Source organism: Callithrix jacchus, chromosome 2 (assembly GCF_049354715.1).
Source record: "Callithrix jacchus isolate 240 chromosome 2, calJac240_pri, whole genome shotgun sequence".
Taxonomy (NCBI): domain Eukaryota; kingdom Metazoa; phylum Chordata; class Mammalia; order Primates; family Cebidae; genus Callithrix; species Callithrix jacchus.
In genome coordinates this window covers 190,323,653-190,339,730 of record NC_133503.1, presented here as the reverse complement: position 1 = coordinate 190,339,730, position 16,078 = coordinate 190,323,653, and the positions used below count along the sequence as shown (strand labels likewise).

Below are 16,078 nucleotides of genomic sequence, written 5' to 3'. Positions count from 1 at the left end.
CTGCCTCAGCCTCCCAAGTAGCTGGGACCAAAGGCTTGCACCACCATTCCTGGCTAATTTTTGTATTTTTAGTAGGAAGAGGGTTTCACCATGTTGTCCAGGCTGGTCTTGAATTCCTGGCTTCAAGTGATCTGCCCGCCTTGGCCTCCCAAAGTGCTGAGATTACAGGCATGAGCCACTGTGTCCAGCCTGGTAATGCATATGTTAAATAGTGTGATTTAGCATTCCACAATGTGTGCATATATGAATGTTTTACATCATAATTATATACAATTTTTACTTGTCAATTAAGAAAAAAAAAACCAGCAACTTGCCTGGGCCCACACCATCAAGTGACACAGCCAGGATTCACACCCAGGGTCTCTAACCTCAGAGGCTGCCAACTTCATGCCCAGGGCTACCCTGGAGATACACATTTCCCTTCTTACTACCTGTTGTAGAGCCCTGGCTTTTACCTCCGCTCCCAGGTAAACAGCAGCAGTGCTCCAGAGAAGATTACTGGGGAAGGAGCCTCACTCGCTTCACCTCTATTTGCAGGGTGATAGATTCCTGCCGAATTTTCAGAGAGAATGATTCAAAATGAGGCCAGAGAGGGGATAATGGAGAGCGTTTAGGAGAAGCCTGCCTTACCACTTACCTTTGGGTTTAGCTCATGATTGCTTTAAAAATTTCTTTTTGGCATGAGAGAGAGGAAGACTGAAAATAAGAATTGTTTACACCAAAAAGATGTAGTGGGAGATTTGTAGGCTTTTCTGCCAGATTGCAGGCTACAAAACAGATTTGTGGGTGAAACCTAAGCTCTTCGTGTTTGTTCTTTCTCATTTCATTTCTTGGATGCTTAATGCACATTAAAGAAAAGCTAATTAGGCTACGATAGGAACAGCACAGATAATCCTCATTCCTAAACAGTGTTATCTATTCACTGCAAAATATTTGCATGAAAAGGAATTTTCTCTTTTTGAGGAAAAAAAGGTAGCAAATGAACTGCCCTACTTTATACATACTAGTTTCTGACTGTGTGTTCTTAAAATGTCTCAATACCCTAAACATAGTTTTTCAAATCTGGGTTCCCCAATCCAAAGCCAAATGGATTGAGAGCATAGGTTTATAGGCCCTTGGTGCCAATACAGTTTTCTAGATGATAGTTTTAAAACAAAAGATTCTTTTTTTTTTTTTTTTTGAGACAGAGTCTCCCTCTGTCACCCAGGCTGAAGTGCAGTGGTGCAATCTTGGCTCACTGAAACCTCCATCTACTGGGCTTAAGTGACTCTCCCACCTTAGCCTTCCAAATAGTTGGGACCACAGGTGCATGCCACCACTCCTGGCTAATGCTTGTATTTTTGGTAGAGACGAGGTTTCTCCATGCTGCATAGGCTGGTTTCGAACTCCTAAGCTCAAATGATTCACCCACCTCTGCCTCCCAAAATGCTGGGATTATAGGTGTGAGCCACCACGCCTGTTGAGATTCTTAATTTCAGTGTAAATTCATTTCCTAGGGCATCCACAACAAGTTACCAAAAACCTGGGTGGCTTAAAACAACAATATTTCAGTCTCTTGTCATCTGAAGACTTGAAGTCTGGAATGAAGGAAGCAGCAGGGCTGTGCCCCTTCTGAAGGCTCCAGGAGAGAATCTTCCTTTGCTTCTTCCAGCGTCCGGTGGTTGTAGGCATTCCCTGGCTTGTGGCAGTGTAAATCCCATCTCTGCTCTGTCTATATTTGGTTTCTCCCCTGTATCTCTGTGTGTTAAATCTGTCTCTGGGTTTCTCTGATGAGGACACTGTGATTAGATTTAGGACCCACTCTAAATCCAGGATGATCTCATTTTGAGATCATTAATTATGTGTGCAAACACCATTTTCCAAATAAGATCACATTCACAAGTTTTGATGCTTAGGATTTGAATATATGTTTTGAGGTCACCATATTTTGGGGACACATATTTATGGATCACTATTGGGGTGAACCATAGTGGATCACCATCCCACTCACTATACCGTGTTACCCTGAAGGTGGTGGGAAGGAATTAGAGGTTTGGGGTGTGGTCTTCCTCTGATGTCCATGTCTTAAGTGTTTGCACACAACGCCACATTCAGGAGAATATCATAAACATGTGTAAGTCGTCTATAGAAACAAATAGAGGATGAGGTGGTTCACCTTGTGGTGTCTAGGGCCACTGCAGAGTGGAAGAGAATGTCTGGATCAGACACACCTGGGTGGAAACCGACTGGCTACAAGACCTTGGCAATTATCCTTAACCTAAGCTCAGTCTGAACGTGTGAAAAGTGAATCCTAATCTTGACCTCAGAATGTCCCGTTCCTGGGAAATCAGAGGTGCCACATGTGGAGTCCCTTGCACAATGCCTACATGATTCTACAAATGCCTCCCTTCTCTCTGTGCTGAACCAGAATGCTGCCATTCAGCATTCATTCTTTTCACCCTTGGAGCTTCCCAGCTACGGGAAAAAGTGGGAGCCCTGCTCTGGTTCCTCCTATCTTAGGCCAGCGAGTCTGCTCGAGCCCTCTGTTCCACCAGGATGCTTCTAGTCCACTTATGCAGTCCCGCCTCTTTGGCTGCCTCTGTCTCTTGCCCAGAGACAGTAGTAGCTTTTCTCATCTGTTCATTAGGACCCCCTTGTATTCAGCCTATCTACTCTGTAAGGCATCCAGTAGCCTTATGAGGAATACAAGGATGAGTCCCATAGTCCTTGTCTGTGGGATGGCACCCTGTGGATTGCTTCTCTGAACTACTTCCTGAGGGGATATGAAGCTGGGCTTTGGGCGGCTGTGTGTGAAATGGATTTAAAGGGCAAAGAATTGGAAGCAGCAAGGAGTAGGCCTGTCTGGCAGTTTAGGAACTGTGGACTGAACAAGGGTGCTGGTAACCGGAATGGAAAAGAAGGGTCTGGAAATAGGAGCCACAGGTTCTGCAGTTGGTTGATGCTGGGCCACGGGCCATCTGAGTCGTGCAGGTGGGACCATCTTCTCTGCTGTGGTGAATGGTGGGCTGCTCGGCTTGAAGAAGGAGCCCTGGACTGACTGTGTGAACCCAGCGAGTCCCCTAATGTCTCTGAGTTCCAGTTTTCTCCTCTGTAAAAAGTAATAATAATACCAAGAACAAGAAGAATAAAACAAACAAAAAGCTCCAGAAATTACAGGTTGTTTGGAAATATAACTAAGGATCATGGGCCTAGAGCCAAGTAAATATTTCTAAACTCCATTGTTCTTTTGTAACATAATATAGGGTAATTTTAAGTCAGATGCCTCTAGGGCAGAGCTGTTCTCTCTGTTCCCTCACTATTATCCTTTAAGACATCTAGAGGAGCAATGAATGGGATCAAATGAAGGTAAAGACAAAGGCTCTGACGATGATCATATCCAGTCCAGTTGTTGACTTTTTTCACCAAGAATTGGGCTGAGGCAGTGCCTCCCAAACCCTAATGGATTTCCCAGTCCTCTGAGAATCTTGTTAAAATTCAGACTTTGATTCAGCCACTGTGGTCAGGGCCCAAAATTCTGCATTTCTAGCAAATTCCCAGGTGATGTCAGTATTACAGCTCAGGGGACCACACTGTGAGTGGCAGGATCGAGGTAGCACTCGGGATTCAGTCATTCAAATACTCTATGCCCAGAATTTCTTGAAAACTATCAGTTGCAACTTCTCTCTCCTTTTTCACTGAAAGCTCATCTTTTTTTTTTTTTTTTTGAGACAGAGTCTCTCTCCATCACACAGGCTGGAGTGCAGTGGAGCCATCTTGGCCCCCTGCAACCTCTGCTTCCCAGGTTCAAGCAATTCTCCTGCCTCAGCCTCCTAAGTAGCTGGGACTATGGGTGTGTGCCACCACGTCTGGCTAACTTTTGTATTTTTAGTAGAGACGGGGTTTCACCATGTTGGGCAGGCTGGTCTCAAACTCCTGACCTCAAGTGATCTGTCTGCTTCAGCCTCTCAAGGTGCTGGGATTATAGGAATGAGCCACCTCACCAGGCGTCATCTTCTTCAGGTCAGAAGCGACAGAGAAGAATTTCCTTAGGGCAACTCATGTAGAATAGAGCCAGGGAGGCAAAGGAAAATTACTGCTTTGAGGAAAGCCATTTCTTCAAGCAGTTAATGTGGTGACCCAGGATAACAGAAGGAAGTTTAGTGTGCCAGACTTCAATCTGCACATTTTAGGCATGGCAGGATGACTTGGTCTGATTCTCAACTGAAAGCCTCATTGAAAATTTTGCTTTTTTTTAGTGTTGTGTCCTGTAAGATTTTCCTTAGATTCCACCTCCTCTGAGAGGCCTCTCTTTTTCTATTTTCTTTTCCTCACTCTCAATCCTCTGTAACAGGGCCCCCAGTCCCCAGGGCTGTGGGTCTGCACTGGTCTGTGGCCGGTTAAGAACTGGCCTGCACAGCAGGAGGTGAGTGGCAGGCTAGTGAGCATTACCGTCTGAGCTGCGCCTCATGTCAGATCAGCAGTGGCATTAGACTCTCATCGGAATGCAAACCCTTTTGTGAACCGTGCATGCAAGAGATGCAGGCTGCACGCTTCTTATGAGAATCTAACTAACGCCTGCTGATCCCAGGTGGAACAGTCTTATTCCAAAACCCACCTCCCCTACTCCATCCATGGAAAATTGTCTTCCATGAAATCGGACCCTGATGCCAAAAAGGTTGGGGACCACTGCTCTATAATCTCCTTGGCCTCCAGTATCTGCGTCTACCCTAACTCTGGCTTCCCTGTATCTGGCCACCCTTTTGTGGGTCCCTTTCAGAGCATTATCTCCTTGAAGGCAAAACGGAGACTCTAGACCCTGTAGTCAGGGGTCTTAGAAAATGTCTGGCATATGCATAGACACTCTGGTCTAGTAACAGTTATATTAATAGTTATAAATTTGTTGAAGCAAAGACCCTTTGCTAATCCGCATTTAATCCTAACAACTTGGTGAATTTTTGCTTTCTCTTCATTTTGCAGACATGGCAATGGCAGCTTAGAGAGGTTCAGCTACTTGGGTCACCCCTTGTCAGGTGGGGGAGCTGAACCTTGGATGCAGGGGTATTTGTCTCTACTGTCTGAACTCTTCCTAACTGTTCGGAATGACAGAATGAGGAAATGCACCCAAGGTGAATTTTATGTTGACTATTACCTGCAAAATGTCGGTGTCTGATCCCAGCTTCAGCTGACCGTCCTGATATCCAGAGCAATGGTTCCCAAATTTTGGTCTATGGTCCAGTGCCGGCTTAGGACCAAGGACTTACCAGTCTTTGATGTGAGGAAAATAAGAACATAAAATTGGTTGGGCACGGTGGCTCACACCTGTAATCCCAGCATTGGGAGGCCAAGGCAGGCAGATCATGAGGTCAGGAGTTCGAGACCAGCCTGACCAATATGGTGATGGTCTCTACCAGAAATACAAAAATTAGCTGGGCATGGTGGTGTGTACCTGTAATCCCAGCTACTCAGGAGGCCGAGGCAGGAGAATCACTTGAACCTGGCAGGTGGAGGTTACAGTAAGCTGAGATCGTGCCACTGCACTCCAGCCTGGGCAACAGAGTGAAACTCTGTCTCAAAAATAAGTAAATAAATAAATGAAATAATGGTGATAAGAACTTGTAGTTGTTTTTTTTTTTAGGTGCTCTTACTTGGCAAAATGAACTGATCATTCTGAATTGAAATTCCACTTTATGTAGATTGCTGTGGAATCCCAACTCCTGAGAATGATCGCTGTGAAAGGAGGAAGCAAGAAAGTCCTGGGCCTCTGAAGCAAATAGGGAGGCGCCTTTAATGGATGATGTTAGTGGAGACTGCAATAAAAATTCCTACTCATAAATATCACCCTTTCCATTGTGCCCAGCTTACTTTGAGTAGTCCTGTATAATAGGACCTAAAATTCATGAAAGGGCCATCCCTTTTATTTTAGCAAAATGATTGAGGGCTTTGTCTTTGAAAAAAATTCTGTTTGAATGGGCACCCTGCTAGGGTGACTTGGATGGGAAGAGAGAGGATGTGGGTGTCGTGTGCCTTTCTCCCACTAGCTCATTATCTCAGTCCCTGTGGGCTGCTCTAACAAGATACATAGACTGAGTGCTTTGACACAAGAGAAATTTATTTCCCATCATTCTGGAGGCTAGGAAGTTCAAGATCAAAGTGCCCATAGATTTGGTGTTTGGTGAGGGTTTGTTCTCTTCCTCAAAGATGGTGCCTTCTTGTGGCGTCCACATGGCAGGAGAGGTGAACTACTTCCCTCGGGCCTTTTTTTTAAAGATAGAATTTCACTTTTGTGGCCCAGGCTGGAGTGCAATGGCTTGATCTCAGCTTGCTGCCACCTCTGCCTCCCGGGTTCAAGTGGTTCTCCTGCATCAGCCTCCCAAGCAGCTGGGATTACAGGCATGCACCACCTCACCCGGCTAATTTTGTATTTTTTGTAGAGATGGGGTTTTACCTGTTGGTCAGGCTGGTCTTGAACTCCTGACCTCAGGTGATCTGCCTGCCTTGGCCTCCCAACGTGCTGGAATTACAGGTGTGAGTCACCATGCCCGGCCAAGACTTTTTTTCATAAGGGCCCCAATCTCATTCCTGAGATGGAGCCCTCATGACAGCATCATCTCCCAAAGACCTCACCTTCTAATGCCATTGACTTGGGGATTAGGTTTCAACATATGAATTCTGGGGGGACATAAACATTCAGGCCATAGAACACAGGTGACTTAATTTTCTGGGAAATGTTAGGAGACTCTGGGGCAGCCAGAATTTCTGGGTAGGGGGATGGATAGGAAGTGAGGAGGGGGTTGGGTGTAGGAAGACAGAGCACTGCCTAGCTGAGAGAACAGGGGTAGGGAGAGAGAGTCTTACAAGAAGGGGATGCCCAGAGTGATATTCAACAAGGATGGGGAGGCCAGATTTTACCTGTTGATCTACCTTGAAGCAAAAACCCAAACCAAAATAAACACAAAAACCAAAAAGCAAAACTCCCACGATGTCGTCAGAAATGGGCCATTTCCACGTGGAGTGGCAGATGAGCTGATGGAATTCTTATAGTTTCTCTATTTCAGGAAGAAGAGAGTATGAGGGATGTCTTTTTCACTGTGTTCATATCATTGTCTGATGATTAGAATGACTGACATGATAAATACAGGTAATTGCAATCCTTTTCTTATGCACATTTCACAACATTCAGCCCTACACAACAGAATTGATCTTGTACTCATGACTGCCAAAAGAATATCCTTGTATGGCGGGCACAGTGGCTCATGCCTGCAATCCCAGCACTTTGGGAGGCCAAGGCAGGTGGATCACCTGAGGTCAGGTGTTTGAGATCAGCCTTGCCAACATGGTGAAACCATGTCTCTACTAAATATACAAAAATTAGCTGGGTGTGGTGGTGGGCGTCTGTAATCCCAGCTACTCAGGTGGCTGAGGCAGAATTGCTTGAACCCAGGAAGCGGAGGTTGCAGTGAGCCGAGATCATGCCATTGTACTCAGCCTGGGTGACAAGAATGAAACAACACCTAAAAAAAAAAAAAAAATTCTTGTATAGTGCGGTGGATCACAGAGTATAATGTAGTTAGGCATGTACCATGAGCCCGGGAAGGGCTTAGTGTGTGGCTCACCTCATCTTTATTGCCCCCTGGGTGAGCCATGAATCATTGTACCCAAGAAACTCTGACACACTTTCTAGGAAGCAGTATTTACCACCATGATAGTATAACTATCATTCACTGCTAAGCAGTGCAAAAATTAAAAAAGAAAAGCTGCCTTTATGGAGTAAAAAGCTTTAGAGCAACTGCAGATTGTATGAGATTATAGCAACTGAAACGATCTTGCCATGTAATGAGCTTATGATGTCTGTTGTATAGTGGCTTTTTTTTTTTTTTCCTGAGCCAAATAAAGTTGAAATTAGCAATAGTCAAGTATCAAATCTGGTGGCATTTCACATCTGTGAATGTTTCAATAATTAAAAGGAGACAAGGACTCTGGCTGGAAAGAATAAGCAAATATATATGTATTGAGACAGAGTCTCTCTCTGTCGCCCAGGCTGATGTGATCTCAGCTCACTGCAACCTCTGCCTCCCAGATTGAAGCATTCTCCTGTCTCAGCTTCCTGAGTAGCTGGGACTACATTACAGGCGTGAGTCACTGTGATCGGCCCTTTTTTTTTTTTTTTTTTTTTTTTTTGAGATGGAGTCAGAGTCCGGACCCAGGACACCCTTGCTTCTCTCCATTGAGGCGGGGGAGAGGCGAGGCCATAAAGAGGGAAATGAGATAAGGATAGGAAGCAGCAGAGGATATCATGGTGTGGACTTTAGAGTCACACTGTCTGGGTTTGAGTCCAGCTCCGCCTCTTACCAGCTGTGTGACCTTGAGTAAGTTACCTGACCTCTCTACGCCTTATTCCCCCAAGTGAAAAACGAGAATAACAATGGTACTAAGTCATAACGTTGTGAGAAGTAAACAAGTTGATAAGGTGGTTGTGTTCAGCATATTATGCAAATGAATGTTTACTACTTCTGGAGGAGGCACAGCAGGAAAAATGCCCTAGATGGATGTAGCTGCAATCAGTGGAAGCTATTGGTGCAAAGGTGAGGGGCAGATTGGAGGATGCCTGCGAAGCGGCGTTGTTGTCTGGGGTAAATACCTGAAATTTGTTGTCTCACGGCCATAGAAAACTAGGATGCCGACGCAAAGAGTGAGGTTCAGAGCAGAAGTCTGCTCTGAAGAAGGTGAAAGAGAAGAGCTCTTTGCGGCAGAGAGGCGTCCCAGGGAAATGCGTTGCTGCTTCTGCAGTGAAATGCAGAGGGTTTTATAGATGAGCTTGAGGAGGCAGTGTCTGATTTATATAGGGCACAAAAGATTGGTTGGACCAGGTGTACCATTTGCACAGGGTGTGAAAAACTGGTTAGAGCTAGGTATGTCATTTACATAGGGTATGAAAACCTGGCCACCCTCACCCTAATCTTTTATTATGCAGATAGATTCTCCACCTGGCCAGAACCATGGTTTTTTTCTGAGATGGAGTCTCACTCTGTTGCCCAGGCTGGAGTGCAATGGCTCACTGCAACCCCCATCTCCAGGTTCAAGTGATTCTCCTGCCTCAGCCTCCTGAGTAGCTGGGATTACAGAAATACCTGACTAAATTTTGTATTTGTAGTAGAGATGGGGTTTTGCCTTGTTGGCCAGGCTGGTCTTGAACTCCTGACCTCAGGTGATCCACTTGCCTCAGCCTCCCAAAGTTCTGGGATTACAGGCGTTTGCCACCGTTCGTGGCTGCCTTTATTTACTGTACACATGGTGACAAAGAAAAAGGAAGCTGGAGCCTCCATGTTGAATATACCTGCACCCCGGGTAGCCCTTATCTACTGGCACAGCAGCCAGCATTCACCCGTGCAAGCTTCTGGCTTGCTTATCTATGTTAACAGCTTGATTTTTTAGGTTACTCTTTGTTAGAAAAGAAATGATTTTGGGGCTGTTTTTTGTTAAAAGGGAAATTTTAGGAAGAAATGCTAGAAATATATATATATATTGAGATGGAGTCTTGCTCTGTCACCAGGCTGGAGTGCAGTGGCACAATCTCAGCTCACTGCAACCTCTGCCTCCTGGTTTCAAGCGATTCTTCCACCTCAGCTCCTGAGTAGCTAGGACCAGAGTTTCGCTCTTGTTACCCAGACTGGAATGCAATGGCACGATCTCAGCTCACCGCAACCTCCGCCTCCTGGGTTCAAGCAATTCTCCTGCCTCAGCCTCCCGAGTAGCTGGGACTACAGGCACGCACCACCACGCCCAGCTAATTTTTGTATTTTTAGTAGAGATGGGGTTTCACCATGTTGGCCAGGATGGTCTCCATCTCTTGACCTCGTGATCCACCCATCTTGGCCTCCCAAAGTGCTGGGATTACAGGCGTGAGCAACCTCGCTCCGCCTAGAAATATATTCTTTTTTTTTTTAAGTTGCATTTTAGGTTTTGGGGTACATGTGAAGAACATGCAAGATTGTTGCATAGGTACACACACATGGTAGTGTGATTTGCTGTCTTCCTCCCCATCACCTATATCTGGCATTTCCCCCCATGCTATCTCTCCCCAACCCCCACTTTCCCTCCCCTATTTCCCCCCTGACAGACCTCAGTGTGTGATGCTCCCTTCCCTGTGTCCATATGTTCTCATTGTTCAACACCCTCCTATGAGTGAGAACATGTGGTGTTTGATTTTCTGTTCTTGTGTCAGTTTGCTGAGAAGAAATATATTCTTAAGCTATATTTCTCTCTATTTCTATATAGATATATTTAATATTATATTTACATATATATTTTGAGATGGAATTTCACTTTTGTTGCTCAGGCTGGAGTACAATGGCACCATCTTGGCTCACTGTAACCTCTGCCTTCCAGGTTCAAGCGATTCTCCTACCTCAGCCTCCCAAATAGCTGGGATTACAGGTATGTGCCACCATGCCTGGCTAATTTTGTATTTTTTAGTAGAGATGGGGTTTCTCCATGTTGGTCAGGCTGGTCTCGAACTCCCTACCTCAGGTGATCTGCCTGCCTCGGCCTCCCAAAGTGCTGGGATTACAGGCATAAGCCACCACACCCGGCCCATATTTATATTAACTTATATCTGTCTATATCTATTTCTTAAGAAGTATATCCTTAAGATATATTTCTAGGAAGATATGCGAGCCAGACAGGTTAAAAATGTATGGGCTTTTTTTTTTTTTTTGCCAACATTGCCTGGTATCTCTCATGAAAATGTATGGGCATTTTTAAGGCACATACACATTGTCAAACTGGTTTCCCAAAAGGATGAATCAATTCAAGTTTCTTTAATTGGGTATCAAGTCTGCTAAACTCACCCCACCTCTAAGCAAATTTGTTTTTCCTGGGCCTCTGGGCTTGTTTTCTTTTGGATTTCCTCTAGCAGTGGTTCAGACCTCAGGAAGGGAGTGGATTCTGGCAGGAGAACAGGCTTGGTGGGCGATTTCCCTAATGTTTGCTCCTGTGGGAATCTCAGAGCCACCCCGCTCCCTCCGATGATTTCAGTCACTTCCAGTCATAAGGTTGAAGGCCTGTCTTGTTACTGCTCACCTCCTCCTACGCCGCAGCTGGCACTTGTACTGCAGGCCTTCAGAGAGGAAGGACAACCCGTTATTTGGTAGTTCGCTGTTTTATAGGAAGCTAGGCACAATACTCAGCAAAGCCACAGATTCACCCTAAGTGGCTGGCCCCTTCCAACTGTCATAATCCAGCCCTGATGTTCACCATTACTGACAAAAATCCCTTCCAAATGGGAACACCTCTCCCCATGTGAAATTGATTCTGGTTAAGGGGCAACTGATGAGTATCATATGGCTCAGTCCTGGCCTGTTAAGATTTACAGATATTTGTTATCACCCACATTCCAGGGAATTTGTTGACATAAGCCTCAACTATTTTGAAAGAACATTCTACCTTGGGATGCTGCATTGCTTTTAAACTTGTATCTATATAAGGCAAGAATTATTTGCACACTCAATGGTAGGATTTCCATCCATTCAACATTTAAAGTAAAAAAGTAGCTGCCTCTCACTGTTCTGAGGATAAATAGCTACAACCTCGCCATGAGCCACAAGCCTGTCTGGTTTCCTCTCCTGAGAACTCTCCCCTCGAGCCTCCTTGACGTTCTTTCTGGCTCTCAAACACAGCATGTTCCTCCAGCCTCGGGGCTTTTGCGTGTGCCTAGAATGGTCTCCTTCCTCCGGGAAATCGCTCCTGACTCAGCACATTTCACTCCAGTACCCTCCTTTGTCCAGTCTTATTGGAATCCTTTAGAGGAACTCCAAAACCCCATCTGCAGGCGAGGCTGCCCTGATGCCCCAGATGAGGTCTGGACTCTGGTTTATATTATCATATTATCACAGCATCTGGTGGTTTTGCTTGTGATGCTTTAGAGTTTGTAATTCTATGGTTATATGTGTCATCAGAGTTGAACGTCTGTCTCTCTCATTGGTCTATGAGGTCTAGGCAGGAATGGACAGCTTTTTCTTATCACCAAAAGTGTGTGGCCACCAGAACAATGCCTGCCAGGTAGGTGCTGAATTGAGGCTTGCAAATGAGTAAATGGATACCGACATGCTGTGGCTGGTGGCAGGGTGGGGTTAGTGCGGTGACTGAGTGTCCTGGCATGCAGTTTTTGTTTTTGTTTGTTTTTCTTTTTTTGCAGGGGGATACATTATTTCTCATGCCATTTAAGAGTGCCTCTCAGGGTGGGGGCTTTGAGACAGATGGCTGGATTTTCTTGATCTACTAGTGGGAAGACTTCTTAACTCCCTTGGCCTCAGTCTCATTTTAAGATGGGGATAATATCTTACATTTTCTTCATCCTAAGACACCACTGACTTTAAGATGATCATTATTTAATAATAGCTTTTCAGAGAAAAAATCCAAACCAGACCAAATAAATACATACATAAATAGAACATCTCACTGTATAGTTCCTGCCTGTTTATTTTAAAACACATACTGATTGCAAAACACACTCAACTTCCAGGCATGCTAACATGTTAAAAAAAATGAACATCTTTAGAATTTAGACAAAACGTGGCAATGCCTACCAAAAGGGATGACCGTGACTATTAAAAGAGATGATGTGTGTTCACTGTTTTGCCAAGTGCCTGGTATATCTTAAGCATTTATTGCTGTGAATACTATCTTTTCCTTTGAAAGGGTTCACTTGTTTTCAGTCTGTGGGTTGCGTATTCCCAAGGACATTAAAGGGCTCATGCCTTCTATTTCTTCATAAATTCCATCTCCCCTGCCCCTGCCCAGTATTTGGTAAGCTATGGCAAACCCACCATAGATGTCAGCAGTGGAGACTGATGGCGGCATTTGTGCCATGAAGAGCAAGGCTGTTCTGGAGCCTGCTTCCTGCTTGGGAGGAGTGAAGGGAAAGAAGCCAAAAAGTGGGGAACTGGCCTTCCTCAGACGGTCTGTGCTCAGGATCTGGCTCCTTCGCTGAACAATCAAGGGAAGAAAAGCCCCGTTTGGTGGGACTGCATTCTCTGTTGTGGTCAGGATGTTATTGCTGTCTTTTCTGTGATTTCACGGAGTAAAATTACGGCAAGTTTATTGTCAGAGATCTTCGTTGGCTGCTTCCAGTCCCACTGCCACCACCTGGCCCAGGCCTTCATGACTTCTTGCGCCCCATGTAGTTGCCGCCCCAAGAGTTTCCCGCTGGCAGATGTTCCTCCGTGCGGCCTGCCCAATTTAATTCAGATTATATCGGGCATGTTCGGGGTGATAAGACGGTAGACTGGCCCCATATAACTCAATTCCATACAAATGAGCAAGGTACTCAAGTTGTGGAGATGCTCATCTCACTTCCCTGGTCTCCTGCAGAGAATGATTAAGCTGCAAAAGCTGGTAGCCACAGAAAGCGTTATTCTCATGAACATGTACAGAATAAAGTTACTTCCCCGGGTTTGTCTGGTGAACAAAGCTTTGCTTTCTGAAGTTGGGTCTCATTCCTGCTTCCTCACTGTCCTTCTCTGCTCAGCCTTGGTTTGTTCCTGAATTCCTGCCCGACTTCAGGGTCTATTCGGTCAAGCCTCGGTTGCCTCTGATTTCTGGAAAAATCTCCTTTGCTTTTACCTCCCTCAGCACACTGTCTATGGTCACTACACATCACTTGATTCCATTTTCCTATTTTGGAATATACTCAGACAGGCACAAAGCTGATTTCTTTTCTAGAGTAGGAAAAAGCTCCTTCTCTCCTTTTCCTTGAGAGAAGGAGTTCCATCTCATTTACCTTTATATTGTAGTTTTCACATGTAGCATGCATAAAATGAGTAAGTTGCTTAATGGTGACTGAAACATCAAAAGGAGTTTATTATAGGGTTTCAACTCGGGTGTTAAAAGCAGTAACAAGGTATTTCTTATGTGTCCCGTAATTGAAATCTGGAGGGAAAAATTGTTCCTACACAGTGAAGGGTTCTTTCTTTGACAACAATCATTTCTTTTTTTGTGCATTCTTCCTTTGAACTAATTTAATGGTGCAAAGGGGCCTTTCTTTTCTCTGATGGGCAGAGGAGGGAATGTATATACTGTCAGATTATGCTGTTTTAGCAATGTGTCTATTCATGCATATATCCAATGCTCAGAATGCAGCCAGTATATATTTTAAAACCAACACTGGTGCTTTATGAAGGGTGGGTTGAAGGTTGAATTTAGATGTAGGCACAAGAAGTCAAAGGTAGGATCAGCTCTAGCTTGGTGACCTGGACTTAGGTCCCAGGTGGGTGAGGCCAAGCCTCACTGCCTTCTCAGCTGTGGTTCCTGGGGCACAGTATGAGAATGCTGAACAGCCTCACCCTTAAGAACTACCAGCTTTCAAGAAAACAGGTAGCACAGAGAATGGTTCTAAGTCAATGACCTCGTGGCATCTGGAAGCAGAAATTTAGTGTTTCAGGGTATGCCAACAAAATAACTCGGTAGGCAACATAGCCTATCAGGGTTTCCATATTACATTTTATGGATTCCTCAAGTTTTAAGTATATTTTGATATAATAATTTTTTGGCACATTTAAAACTTATGTATGGATATAATTTCTAAATCCAATCTCTCCTTTTTTCAGTGATCAAATTAGATTGCCATCTTTATCTCATGGCAGACACATGTTTCCAAGTGCAAATAGTCACCTAACAAAAAACAATATGGTTATACTGCCTCATAGATGATTTTTAGAGTTTTAAAAATTATCAAAAAGTCAAAAGAGTAATTTAAAATTTTAAAGAATGTGGAAAAGCCCTTGTAAATGTTTGAATAGGCTCAGTAGTCAGTGAATGTGGGTTTCAATCTCAGTGGGAGTGGATTGAACTTGGCGGTTTTGAGCATCTTTTCTCCCCTAAGTATCTGCCTCTCCAGATGCAGAACAAAAACAAAGATGACAGACAGCTCCTGCACACACAAAGGACTGAAGTCAGTAGAATAATGCATAGAAACATATCCTTAGACCAATGGTCACTTCTAGGTTTGAATTAAGTCATGATCCTAAGTTCTCTGAGGTGATGTTCTTTCTGCATAGATCCCTTATAAAAGATTCTTTTCCCAGTGACAGATGACAAGTAGCTCATAATAGCTGTTATAAACTATTCTGTAAAAATCATTTATCTCTCCATCCTTCTCTGCATTATCACTTTTATTTTTCAGGCACTGCAAAATGGCCTCATTTTCGATGGCAGACATTACTGGAAGGTTCATCCTGTCTGTGTGTTCCCTATCACCCCTACCTGCTGGTAGCCATGAGTGGGTCCCCAGGGATGAGGATGGGGTTGTCTCTTCTCAGTGATGGCCTCGTGGGTAATGGTAAGCCCTAGAGTTGCTCTAAGGCAAAGAGGTTTTAGGGAAAGATACTCTCTAGTCTAGTTTTTCTTGCATTATTTCAACTGGATGCTAAGAGAAATCGACAGGTGAGTAACCTCTTATCAACCTTTGGGAAATGCCTGCCTGATTTTCTAGCTAGAAGCTATTAGATGAGAAATGCCATTATGTAGTTCTTTCTGAGTCTTGTAATTTTTATCACAGCAAAGTTATTTGCCTTAAGGATTTTCCCAGACCCGTTACTTTCCTATAAAATATCCTGAATTGAAAGAATACACTTTTCATTATGTAGTTACTTTCATTGCTGGAGACTCAAAAATACTTGAAAAATATTTTAAACTTCTCTTCAAGGACCATTTTCATCATTGTAAAATTTACATATGGTGATATATAGCAACTGTTTTAATATCTTATAGCCATCTTAATAAAATCTAGACATAATAAGAAAAGAAAAGGATTGTATATCTCAATAATAGTGTAGTGCTCTTTTAGAAATGCTGAATAATCACTCTGGCTGGAATGGGAGCAGCAAAGCCATTGTTTGAATAGCATCATATGATGCCTAATGACCTAGAGAAAGTATGACCAAGCTTTCTATCTAATTGGAAAAACACCCTTCCTTCTGATCAGCTTTGTGTGGATAATGCTTCTGAATGCCACATTTTCTCTTTTGCCTTTTTCTTACACTCATGTAAAGGATGCCAGCTTTAGGGTAGATCTCATATAATCCCTGGTGGAGGATTGCATCTC

General features: G+C 44.1%; 1 long non-coding RNA gene across 3 annotated transcripts in view; it reads left to right on the top strand.

Moving 5' to 3' along the window:
• The window catches only part of LOC108590699 (uncharacterized), a 32,757-nt gene extending 17,444 nt beyond the window's left edge, over nucleotides 1-15,313 (top strand). For 2 of the 3 annotated variants that reach the window (XR_013532352.1, XR_013532354.1), the window contains exons 4-7: nucleotides 4,957-5,105; nucleotides 7,035-7,117; nucleotides 10,316-10,413; nucleotides 15,158-15,313. This is a non-coding gene — a long non-coding RNA (uncharacterized LOC108590699). The remainder of the gene's footprint in view (nucleotides 1-4,956; nucleotides 5,106-7,034; nucleotides 7,118-10,315; nucleotides 10,414-15,157) is intronic. The other variant, XR_013532353.1, reaches the window with a different exon arrangement.
• The last annotated feature ends 765 nt before the right edge of the window (nucleotides 15,314-16,078 follow it).